This window comes from Podarcis pityusensis, assembly GCF_964106645.2.
Source record: "Podarcis pityusensis genome assembly, chromosome: 3".
Classification (NCBI taxonomy): Eukaryota; Metazoa; Chordata; class Lepidosauria; order Squamata; family Lacertidae; genus Podarcis; species Podarcis pityusensis.
In genome coordinates, this window is record NC_138026.1 from 117,382,591 (window position 1) to 117,395,167 (window position 12,577).

Here is a 12,577-nt window from a genome sequence, read left to right on the forward strand (position 1 = left end):
CGGTGAAACGTCCGGGGACCCTGTGTGATCGCCACACTTCCCCTTTTAGTCTTCCTTTCTAATGACGTTTTGGGCCTCTCCACAAACCATGCCTGCTGACACCTCCTTCTCATGGACGTAAGGTGCCCTTTTGGCTTCACTAGCAAGAACACTCATGCTTAGAAATGAAAAACAGAGGGGAAAAGGCTTTTGGATCTGCTTTTATTGCAAGGCACAAGCTCATGTAAGCCTTGAAACTGTTGCTTTTTTCAATCTGGATGCTTTGGAGAAGAAGTCCCTAGCTGGGGATCAAGGGGGATCCAGCGGCTCTCAAAGAGAGGGAACATCTTCCACTTTTCAAAGGCATCTATCACTCCTCCCGTCTAAAACATAGAAACCAGCAACAAATAGACAACAGTTAACTTAGTTTCATAGCAAAGTGACCATGTTTGAGACACGAAAATACAAAGCAAGGCATGTTGGACCACAAGAAAGTTTGCATGATAATAAGCCATTGGGTAGGGATAGGTCTGTTTCAGTTTTTCATTTCCAGAAACTATGAATTACAAAGATTCACCTTTCGATGAGAATTAAATGCAGTCTCTGAGACACCCCTAGCCCTGGGGGACTTTCTTTTCTAGGTACAATTAAATATGTCACAGAATAGTGAGTGAGCTTGCAAGGTCTCCAATATTCTCCTGCAGACTGGATGTTATGCACGGCAGGGATTTTTTGTCTTTGTGGCCCTGAGGAAGAGTTCTGGGGAAACAGGAAGCTTGCTCACAATTTTGTGACAATGTTTTGAGAAACACGGGAGAACTGGCAGCCTGGGGTTCATTCCGTCCAGTTGCTAATTTCTCTGTATGCACCCAAGACAAAAGTCTACTGCCTCAGCTTCTTTCTTTAAAAGATAAAATAATAATGAATCTGCTTGGAATTGAAAGTGGGAGATTTGCATGGAATGTATGGGATGTGAAACTGAGGTAATCTTAAACGGTGGAGGGCAGGACACCACACTGAGTAAGTGCCCAGCATCTGTTAAAGCTGCAGAATAGACATCCCTTAGGCACTGAGATAAACAATGGATGAAGCTGCGCAACAAATTAAATGTGCCCATCCGGTGTGGTTTAGGGATTTGTCAAAGGTGAACTGGCATAAGGTCACAGGGCAAAGGGGCCAAAGACAGCTGGACCAGCCATGATGCAGGTGAGGACCCTGCTTCTGGTGGCAGAAGCCCCTCAGACAACAAACCCATTGGTGCTCCTCCTGCCCCGCTTGTTCTGCCTGTGGTGAAAGAACCCGGCACATCATGCTTAAAATGGGCAAAAATGGTAGTGCCGCTTCTGTGCCTGCAACCAACAGGGTATGGTGTGTGTCAGCGGCAGATCAGGCCATGGCAGGAGGAGCAGGTAGATGGGCTTAGGAGCCGTCCTGGCAGAATGGCAAAGCAGCAATTACCATTTTGCATCAAGCGGCAAAATGGGATGTGCCACCCTTGGCTCATTCTGGCATAGGTATTTTTATTTTTATTTTTGCAATGGAGCAATTGAGCTTGCAGGCAAAGGATGATCAATTTAAGATACTCTGCATTGGGTACTTAAAATGATCAATCCAGAGGGTAATGGGAGAGGGGCAGGAGGTGTTATTCTCTTTTGGTAAGCTGAAATTACCTTCTGCAACAGTTAGGCGAAAAGTAGCACCTTCCAATTCTTTCATAATTATTGGGACAAGGTTTAAGGTAGCAAAGACCATTGGCTTGACGGCATTCAACAGCATTGGTAGGTCCCTCATCTGCTGATCCTGTGCAAAGAGAGAAACAAACATAAGTGGGGAGAAGGAAGTTAATTCACAACTGGATGAAAGAGAGGAACAACTCCACAGCCCTTTGAACAAGAGAGGTTCTGTGAGGCTCTGGGTGCTGTGGCATCCCAACTCCTACCCCCCACCCCAACCCTTGCCACTGGCCACTGGTGTTTACTACCCTTGCTACATTCACAAGAAGAAATGGTAGATGTGCTTCTCCAGATATTTGCTCATGAGTGGAGGGTGTCAGTCCACAAAACACAACAGCAGGAAGTGAGGCACACATGGCTTATAAGTTATAGAGAAACTAAAGCCTGCAACTGAAGCCATCAGAGCCCCTAGGACCACCCAGAATAAAAGGCTCTATATTACATCAAGAATATTTTCCCCACTAATTAGAAACTATATACCCCAAATTTATTGGCAGACCTGTGGAAGAGACAAATCAAAATTTTATTTTGTAAAACATATGCCATAAATTTGCATAGAATTCCATAAAATCTAACCAAACTGAGCAAAGAAGAGGCTGCTTTTGTTTTTCCTTACCAGTTTTATATGCGGTGCCATTTTCCATATATTTAAAAAAAGGTAAAGGACTGTTTTGACAGTTAATTCCATTTGCAGACAACTCTGGGGTTGTGCGCTCATCCCGCTTTACAGGCTGAGGGAGCCGGCGTTTGACCACAGACAGCTTCCGGGTCACGTGGCTAGCATGACTAAGCTGCTTCTCGTGAACCAGAGCAGCACACAGAATCACCGTTTACATTCCCGCCAGAGCGGTACCTATTTATCTACTTGCACTTTGATGTGCTTTTGAATTGCTAGGTTGGCAGGAGCTGGGATCGAGCAATGGGAGCTCACCCCATCGTGGGGATTCAAACCGCCAACCTTCTGGTCGGCAAGCCCAAGACGCTCAGTGGTTTAAACCACAGGGCCACCCACGTCCTTTTTTCCTTATATTACTGTGCCATAATGAAGTCAACATGTGAACATCAAAGCACAGTTGTCCTCTGAAAATCAGCTCTCCCTCCAAGTAATGTGTTTAAAAAATGTACCTGAAAAAGTGTAATTTCATGACAATAGCATGAAAATATAGGTTACAATAGGGGAAATTGCATAGCAGTTTGGGGCATAATGGGGGAAATTCAGCAACACAGTGCATATTTTCCCTAGTAGACACACTTTGATAGGCAATGTTGTCGGATATATACATTTTAATGCAAATAATTACCACAAAAGATATTACCACTAAAGAAACGTCTCTAGAAAGAAAAGTGAGCTTCCTTTGCAAGGCCACAGAACAGCAACTGTACTCCTCTCCCTCTTCCACCCCAAAAATGGCTGGCATGTGTCCCTCTGCCTTCTTCCTCTCCATCCCTTACCTAGGGAAGCCAGGAGCAGCAAAGAGAGAACTGCCAAGCACAGGTGAAGGGTCTTCATGGCTAAGGATGAATTGTGGTGGCAAAGCCGAATGCCATCTTTTCAGTCAAATGGAGCCCCGAAGGTTGCCAAGAGAGGGCTGGGAGGGAGAAGCAGATTGCATAATTTTAATTTCTTTGGGACGTTGTGACTTAGGCTGACGTGGACGAGAATGTTGCCAAAATCACGTGCCTCTGGAAAGGCATTCCTGCATTCGGTCAGTCATAGCAGTTTCCACAGAAGTAAGATCACAAACATTCAGATGTGCTGTATTCATGTTTCAGAGCGAGATAGCTTGAATCAAATGAAACATTTATGCTGCGGATGCAATGCCCCATATAGGCAGTGCCCGGGGGATGTATCCCCCAGGTAAATGACTCACCCCTCACCTGTCCCCATTGCATTGCTGAACCTTTGCAATTAGCTGAAGGAAGGACACTTTTCACATGCTCGCCTCCCACAATGATTATTCTTAGTAGTAATCAGTGCTTTCCCCCCCTAAAAAATGTTTAGGGGTATTCTCATTTTCCTACTCATATTGAAATACTGCTCCTCAATCTGGCCAAACTTAGATTCACAAAATGTTTAGGGGTATGCACATGCCTGCATCCCCCCAGGAAATAGCACTGGTAGTAGTAATAGCTTCAAACAGTTCTTAAAAAAAAATAAAGATTCAAGTCCATCCTTTTTCTCAAACACCTTTTTCTAACTAGACTCAAAGCAACTTACAAAAATATTTTCAAACAGGAGGGGCTCTGCTTCTCTGCTTGCTCCACATGCCATGTCCACTTTGCACCCCATAATAATTGGCCAACCTGTCCTTTCCTTTCTCCTTTCCACCCTAGGAGATGACTAAGCCCCCTTTCCCCCTTCCCAACCCTGTTTCTGAAGCTGCTTCACTCTTCTGTCCTGAGCTCCATGGAGTCGCTGTTATTTTTGGCTAAAGATCATGGGTGATGGGATCTCCAGATCAGAAACATCCAAAGGCCTATGAGTTAACCTTCTCTGCTTTGAGGTTTCATTTCATTTCATGCTCAGGCCTGGTGCTTTCATGCGCAAGGTGCTTGGAACTGAATGTGGGACATTTTACATGGAATACATGGAACCTAATCCTCAGCTAACGGATGCAGGTGGCGCTGTGGTCTAAGCCACTGAGCCTTGAACTTGCCAATCAAAATGTTGGGAATTCTAATCCCTGTTACAAGGTGAGCTCCTGTTGCTTGGTCCCTGCTGCTGCCAACCTAGCAGTTCGAAAGCACGTAAAAGTGCAAGTAGATAAATAGGTACCACTCCGGCGGGAAGGTAAACGGTGTTTCCGTGCACTGCTCTGATTTCACCAGAAGCGGGTTGGTCATGCTGGCCACATGACGCAAAAAAACTGTCTGCGGACAAACGTAGGCTCCCTCAACCAGTAAAGCAAGATGAACGCTGCAACTCCAGAGTCGTCTGCGACTGGACTTAACTGTCAAGGGTCCTGTACCTTTTAATCCTCAGCTATTCAAAGAAGATAGAGGGGAGAAGATCACACTGAGCAAATGTCCAGCAGATATTGAAGTTTTAGGATGGACAGTTATGGTGATCCCTTTCCACTGAGATAAACAATAGATGAAACTGCATATTAATCTAAACAATCAAATACCATGTGACTGAAGAATTCGACCAAGAAGAATTGGCAAAACCTCACAGAGCAAAGCAACCAAAGACAGGGCTGATCCCAGAGCCTTGAGGCAGGTGAGGACGCTGCTCCAGGTGGCAGAAGCCCCCAACCAGGCAGAATGCCCATGGGTGCCCCTCCCGCCCTGCTGCTTCTGCCAGTGGAGGAGAAGCACCAGTACCATCAGCACTGATTTTGGACAAGATCACTGCCATTTGGGGCAAAACGGGAAGTGCCGCCCTAGGCTGATTCTACCATAGGTGTCTTTTGCAATGGACAAAGTATGAAAACAACTGGCTGCGCAACCAATTAAGCTTGCAATCACAGGACGATGTATTCAGGGACCACTTAAGTAATTGATGCTTTGTGTAACGAATGGAACAGGTAGCTAGTACTCACTGCTCTATCAAAATGACATTCTGTGTAATAAAAAGGTTGCATTAGAGATACTTTGTACTGCCAGTGGTTGTTTAATTAATGAAAAACCTAATTAAGACAACTGTAAATCTTGCAGGCTGTATAATCAACCTACATAATGACTATAATGAGTTTTGTTTTGGTTAATTCTGTTTCTGAAGGAATAGAATGGCTCTAAGGCATGGATGGGAAGAGGGAGGGAGGAGAGATGAGTTTGTATCGATGCAGTTTTTACATAATGGATGAAATAATAAAGTTTTAATGGAAAACTCAAATGGATATAGCAGAAAAATGCTATATTAAAGGAGGTTAAACTGGAATCAGATAAATGATCATCAACTTGTAAAGAAACCTGTTGTTCATGTTAGCAGGCTCATAAAAGTTTTCCAAGTTTTACGTAATGAAACTATTTTCTCAGTTCACTGGCTCCCTTTGCCTAAATCCGAGAAGGGATGTTCATTTAGGGTGGTAGCCTAAAGCTACTCAGATCAGAGGCTCCTGAAAATGATTGATCAAAAAAATGCTACAAGAGGGGCAGGGCCTGGGGAGGAGAAATGATACTTTCCTCTGGACACTTTTTTGATTCTCATTCGCCAAGCAGAAGTTCCCTTCTGCAACAATTATACAGTGGTGGACAGCTCCCAATGTCAGTGAAGACAGCAGGACATCATCAACAGGAGGCAGATATAATCGGTTTGTAACAGGCCAAATTCTGTGTAGAGGAAGAACAAATACCATGGTCCACAAGTGAAAGGAAAGTTCATTCAGAAGAGCATGAAACGGAGGCACAACTTCATAGGCCCCCCTAAAATAAATCTTGGCTGGACCCTTGCGGTTACCTGAACGAAGAGCACCTTTCACAACAATAATTGGCCAGCCTGTCCTTTCCCTTCTCCTTTCCACCGTAGAGGATGACTAAGCCATTTACTTACTTACTTACTTACTTACTTACTCAAGGTAAAGGGACCCCTGACCATTACGTCCAGTTGTGGCCGACTCTGGGGCTGTGGCGCTCATCTCGCTTTATTGGCCGAGGGAGGCGGCATACAGCTTCCGGGTCTTGTGGCCAGCATGACTAAGCCGCTTCTGGCGAACCAGAGCAGCGCACGGAAACACCGTTTACCTTTCCGCCAGAGTGGTACCTATTTATCTACTTCTCTTTGACGTGCTTTAGAAATGCTAGGTTGGCAGGAGCAGGGACCGAGCAATGGGAGCTCATCCTGTTGCAGGGATTCGAACCACCGACCTTCTGATCAGCGAAGCCAAGATAACAAAGAGAAAGAGAGCTCAAAGTCTGTTCTGGTAGAGGGTTTAGGCTCATGGTCAGAGGAAGTAGAGCTTGAAGGGTTAGAGAGAAAACCCATAGCAGACCTTTGGGACCAGAGTCTTGAGAGAAGCCTAGCCAGAAAGAACAGTACTGAGAGGAAATTTCCCGTATTTTGTTAATTTATTGATAATTCTCACTCACACAATATGCCACCCAAAAAGATAAGAAACCCTGTGAGGGAAACAACTTATGAAAGCTCTGAAGGAGAGGAGAATGGAAATCCTCAGAGAGTAGAGCAGAGTTTAGAAAATGTAATATCAAACCTGAGGCAGGAGATCCAAAATTCACTGAAGGATTTGTAAAATGGAAGTTAGAACAAGAATATAAATTGGAATTAGAAAAGATTAGATCTGCACAAGAAATAGAAAGAATTAAAGCTGAGAGCGAAAGACTTAAGGCTGAGAAGGAGAGTGAAAGACTTAAGGCTGAGCAGGAGAGCGAAAGAATTAGGGCTGAAAGTGAGAGCGAAAGAATGCAATTTCAGTTGGAAATGAGGAAACTGGAATTAGCAGCTATGGAGGATCAAAATAATAGTAATATCACCAGTAGTCCAACTCAAGTGCAGGTAGATTTAAAGTGCTTTCCTGAGTTTAAGGGAAAAGATTGCCCTGAGGCTTTCATTATACCATTTGAAAGAGCTTGTCAAGACTTTCAAGTGAAAGATGAGGACAAGATGACGATCCTTAGAGCCAGGATCAGTGGGTCATTAGCTGTAATTTATTCTCAAATGTCGGAGACCGGTTAAAATATCTTATAAAGGAAGGACACCCTCAATCACTTCAAGAAGCCGCTAACTTAGCTGACCAAATAAACAAAATAAGGGACCATAGGTTTGATGAACCAAGTTTTGGCGGGAAAGTGTGGGGGACTAACAGAAATAAATTCCAATAAGCAAAGGGAAACCCCTCTTCAGAGAAAGACAAGGGAGATAGGCCATTGTCAAAAGGGCAAAATGACAAGGCACAAGCCAACGCCAGTCTCACTGAGGAGAAAGGATGGAAAACAAACTATACAAATCCCAAAGAAGTTCAGTGCTGGGGATGTGGAAAATTTGGCCACAAAAGATTTAATTGTAGATCTGGAGGAGAAAAGTCTGGTAATATAAGCCCTCAGAGAAGAACCTTTTGTATCAAAGAAGCTGAGGAGAGCCAAGCTAGTCAGGACAGGCCGAAGCCTGCTGAAGTAGTGGAGGCTAAAGTGGCACATTGCTATGCTATAAAACAAGATAATCTTCTTTTAAAAAATGCTGGGGAAGATATTTGGATTGATGGGAAGAGATTTCTGGGGTTAAAAGACACCGGGTCTCAAGTCACTACTGTCCACCCAGAGATCATCTGTCCCACCAAAATAATTCCAGGGAAAGTTATGAAATTAAAAGGAATTTCTAAATACCCTGAGGTATTACCAGTTGCAGAAATCCATATTAAATTCCAAGATTAGTCAGGGAAGTGGCAGGTTGCTATTTCTGAGGAGATTCCTACTACTGTGCTGATCGGATGGGATCTCTTAGAGCATGTACAGAGTTCTTTTGTAGTTACTCGCTCCGGGGGGGGGGGGGGGTCAACCGTCACCCGATGCTGAGGGGAATGCTACTGTTACCCAAGGAGACAGAGCTGAGGAACAGAACTCTGAGGGGAGAAAACCAAGCCCTGCTAGTCCCTTTTGTAAAAAGCCAAAAACATAGTTTTGCCCAAGAACAGAAAGAAGATGCTGATTTAGTTAATTGTTTTGAGGCAGACAAATCAGATGAAGCCGATATAACATGCTGGGAAGGGAGAGGGGAGCAATTGTGCAATCTACAAGAAATAAAGATAGCTCCTACATTAACCCTGAATCAGCAGGTGGAGGTTAAGCAGATCCTACAAGATTATAAAGACATTTTCAGTAACACTACAGGTAGAGCTAAAGGAGTTATACATCATATCGACACTGGGGATGCTAAGCCTATTGCTGTCAACCCCTACAGAATATATTTTTTAAAAAAATAATATTTATTAAAGTTTCAAAAGAAGAAAGGTCACATTAATAAAAAGATTAACAATAAAAAGAAAAAATACAAAGTAGAAAAAAGAAAAAACAGTTTAAAACAATTCCATCTTTTCCTCACTTCTTTTACGTTTACTTGTTTCCCGGACCTCCTCATACCTCCCTCTTTTGTATTCCAATTAAGTTTGTTAATCCAACAATTCCTTTCCCTCCTTTTTAATCCTAATCTTTAATCTTGATATATTATAACATTAAATTTTTACATATTAAAAACCAATTTTTCCATATTCTTTTGTACCTGTACAGCTAGAAACCACTTAACTTCAATCCAACATCATTCTAACATTCATTAATTTTGCAATATTTCTGTAAATAGTCTTTAAATTTCTTCCAATCTTCTTCCACTGACTCTTCTCCCTGGTCTCGGATTCTGCCAGTCATTTCCGCCAATTCCATATAGTCCATCAATTTCATCTGTCATTCCTCCAGTGTGGGTAAGTCTTGTGTCTTCCAATGCTTTGCAATAGGTATTCTTGCTGCTGTTGTAGCATACATAAAGAAAGTTCTGTCCTTTTTTAACACCGATTGGCCAACTATGCCCAGGAGAAAGGCCTCTGGTTTCTTCAAGAAGGTATATTTAAATACCTTTTTTAGTTCATTATAAATCATCTCCCAGAAAGCCTTAATCCTTGGGCACGTCCACCAAAGGTGAAAAAATATACCTTCAGTTTCTTTACATTTCCAACATTTATTATCAGGCACATGATAGATTTTTGCAAGCTTGACTGGGGTTATGTACCACCTGTATATCATTTTCATAATATTTTCTCTTAAGGCATTACATGCCGTAAATTTCATACCTGTGGTCCACAACTGTTCCCAGTCACCAAACATAATATTATGTCCAACGTCTTGTGCCCATTTAATCATAGCAGATTTCACCGTTTCATCCTGAGTATTCTATTTCAATAGCAAGTTATACATCTTTGACTAAATCTTAGTTTTGGGTTCTAACAATTCTGTTTCTAATTTTGATTTTTCCACCTGGAAGCCGATTTTCTTGTCCAAATTGTATGCCTCCATTATCTGATAATAATGAAGCCAGTCTAGCACTTTGTTTTTTAGTTTTTCAAAACTCTGCAGTTTCAATCTATCTTCAACCCCTACAGAATAACTGGAAAGTATGTGGGGAAAGTTAGCAATGAGGTAAGGGCGATGCTGAAGGCAGGGATGATAATCCCTTCGGAAAGCCGCTGGGCAGCACCCATAGTGTTATTAGACAAACCTGATGGATCTATTAGATTTTGCCTGGATTATAGGAAGCTGAACCATGTCACTAAAGCGGATGCATATCCAATGCCCCGTTTAGATGACCTGATCGAAGCTATAGGCCAGTGTCATTACATCACCTGCCTAGACTTAACAAAGGGGTACTATCAAGTGGAAATGGACCCTAGGGACCAGGAGAAAACTGCGTCCAGAAGTCCCTTAGGGCTGTTTGAGTTTAAAGTAATGCCCTTTGGCTTAAAGAATGCGCCAGCAACTTTTCAGCGATTGGTGGACAAAATCCTGAACGGATTAAGAGAGTTCACAGCTGCTTATTTGGACGATATTGCTGTGTACAGTCCAACTTGGGAGAAACACAAAGAGCACTTAGGGATAGTGCTACAGCGAATTAAAGAGGCGGGCTTAACCATCAAAGCTAGCAAATGCCAGATAGGGGGCTTGACTATTCAATACCTGGGACACATGGTGGGAGGAAGAGTGATGAAACTTTTAGAGACAAAGGTAGAAGCCATTTCAAACTGGCCTACCCCTACCTCCAAGAAGAAAGTCAGAGCTTTCCTAGGACTAGCCAGTTATTATCGCAAATTTATTCCGAAATTTAGCGAGATAGCAGTGCCTTTATCTGACCTAACGCGGAAGAAGGAGCCAGACATGGTTAACTGGACAGCAGCATGTCAGCGGGCGTTTGACGCCTTAAAAAGCGCCTTGACATCAAATCCAGTCCTTGTTGCTCCTGATTATGATCGTGAGTTCACCGTCTTCACCGATGCATCCAATGCCGGGATCGGGGCCGTGCTGTGCCAACAGGGAGAGAAGGACGACCTGCATCCCATCACCTTCCTAAGCAAGAAACTACTACCAAGGGAAAGACATTATTCGACCATCGAGAAGGAATGCCTTGCCATCGTGTGGGCATTACAGAAACTGAAGCCGTACATCTGGGGCCGAACTTTTACTTTATGTACTGACCATTCACCCTTGCTGTGGCTGAGAACCATGAAGACCAACAGTAAGCTGATGAGGTGGGCCCTATCACTGCAAGACTTTAATTTTACGGTTAAAAATGTGAAAGGGACCCTGAACACCGTTGCAGACGCCTTATCCAGAAGACCTGCAATTGAAAGTTAACTGAATGCTTAAGATGTAACAGGTTTTTGTATATATGTATATTTTACCAGAACACAGTATTTGATGTACAAATGTTAGGTGTGAAGTGAAGGGTGAAATGGCAGGTTAGGAAATGTTTATTTGCCATAAAGATGTACTGCTGATTGATCAGGAGAATAACTAGGTTGAGTTATCCCTCCTGAGTCAGTCTTCTTAAGGGGGGAGGAATGTGGCGTTTGCCTCCTAGGATGCGTCATAGGAAAGGGTTAAAATGGGTGTGATGTGATTGGCCAGTGAGAATGCAAGGGGGGAGTAAAAGTTAGAGTGGGAGACTTTGAAAGTCAGTTGAGGTTTGGGAGTTGAGAGTTGAGGTTTGGGAGTTGAAGAAGGAAGAGGGAGGATTAGGTGTGGGTTGGTAGAGATGTATTGTGAGAGGAATTGTCAGGTGGAGTCAGATAGATAGTTGGGAATAATCAGTTTGGAGTTGTTAGGAACTAAGATTAAGAAACTGACAAGAGAAAAATAAACTTGATTATTTGTTAATGTTAACAACTGTCTGGACTCCGTGTGTCCCCATGAGAAGCGGGGGTGGGGGTGGGGGGTGGCAGCGAAGAAAGCAATCACAGTGGTGGCACAGGGTCAATAGACCATCAAACGTCCGGGGGCCCTGTGTGATCGCCACAGTAAGTAAGTAAGTAAATGGCTTAGTCATCCTCTATGGTGTAAAGGAGAAGGGAATGGACAGGTTGGCCAATTGTTATTGTGAAAGGTGCCCTTCCTTCAGGTAACCACAAGGGTCCAGCAATGTGATGGGAACAGGTGAGGGGTGAGTTATTTACCTGAGGGATACATCCCCCTGGCACTGCCTATTCTCCACATAAACTTTTTGTTTGATCCAAGCTATCTCCTTGTGAAACATGAATGCAGCAGATCTGAATGTTTGCGATCTGTAGTTGGGATCCTACTTCTGCGGAAACTGCTATGACTACCAGATTTCAGCAATATCTTCCCACAAGCATGTGATTTTGGCAACATTCTCCTCCATGTCAGCCTAGGTCAAAATGTTCCAAACAAATTAAAAATATGGGAAGCATGGGTGCAGCCAAGATTTATTTTAGGGGGGTCGGCTATGAAGTTGTGCCTCCGTTTCTTCCTCTTCTGAATGAACTTTCCTTTTACTTGTCGACCATGGTATTTGTTCTTCCTCTACACAGGATTTGGCCTGTTACAAACCGATTATATCTGCCTCCTGTTGATGATGTCCTGCTGTCTTCACTGACATTGGGAGCTGTCCACCACTGTATAATTGTTGCAGAAGGGAACTTCAGCTTAGCAAAGGAGAATCAAACAAGTGTCCAGAGGAAAGTATTATTTCTTCTCCCCGCACCATGCCCCTCTTGTAGCATTTTTTGGATCAATCATTTTCAGGAGCCTCTGATCTGAGTAGCTTTAGGCTACCACCCTAAATGGACATCCCTTGTTGGATTTAGGCATAGGGAGCCAGTGAACTGAGAAAATAGTTTCATTACGTAAAACTTTTATGATGCCTGCTAACATGAACCATAGGTTTCTTTACAAGTTGATGATCATTTATCTGA

General features: G+C 43.3%; 1 long non-coding RNA gene across 1 annotated transcript; it reads right to left on the reverse strand.

The window, feature by feature from the left end:
• Positions 1 to 184: 184 nt before the first annotated feature.
• Positions 185 to 8,585, reverse strand: LOC308474705. Its single transcript, XR_013984874.1, has 4 exons — positions 7,226 to 8,585; positions 3,165 to 3,301; positions 1,650 to 1,779; positions 185 to 362 (listed from the first exon to the last, which is right to left on the reverse strand). It is a non-coding gene; the product is annotated as an uncharacterized lncRNA (long non-coding RNA).
• Between the last annotated feature and the right edge of the window lie 3,992 nt (positions 8,586 to 12,577).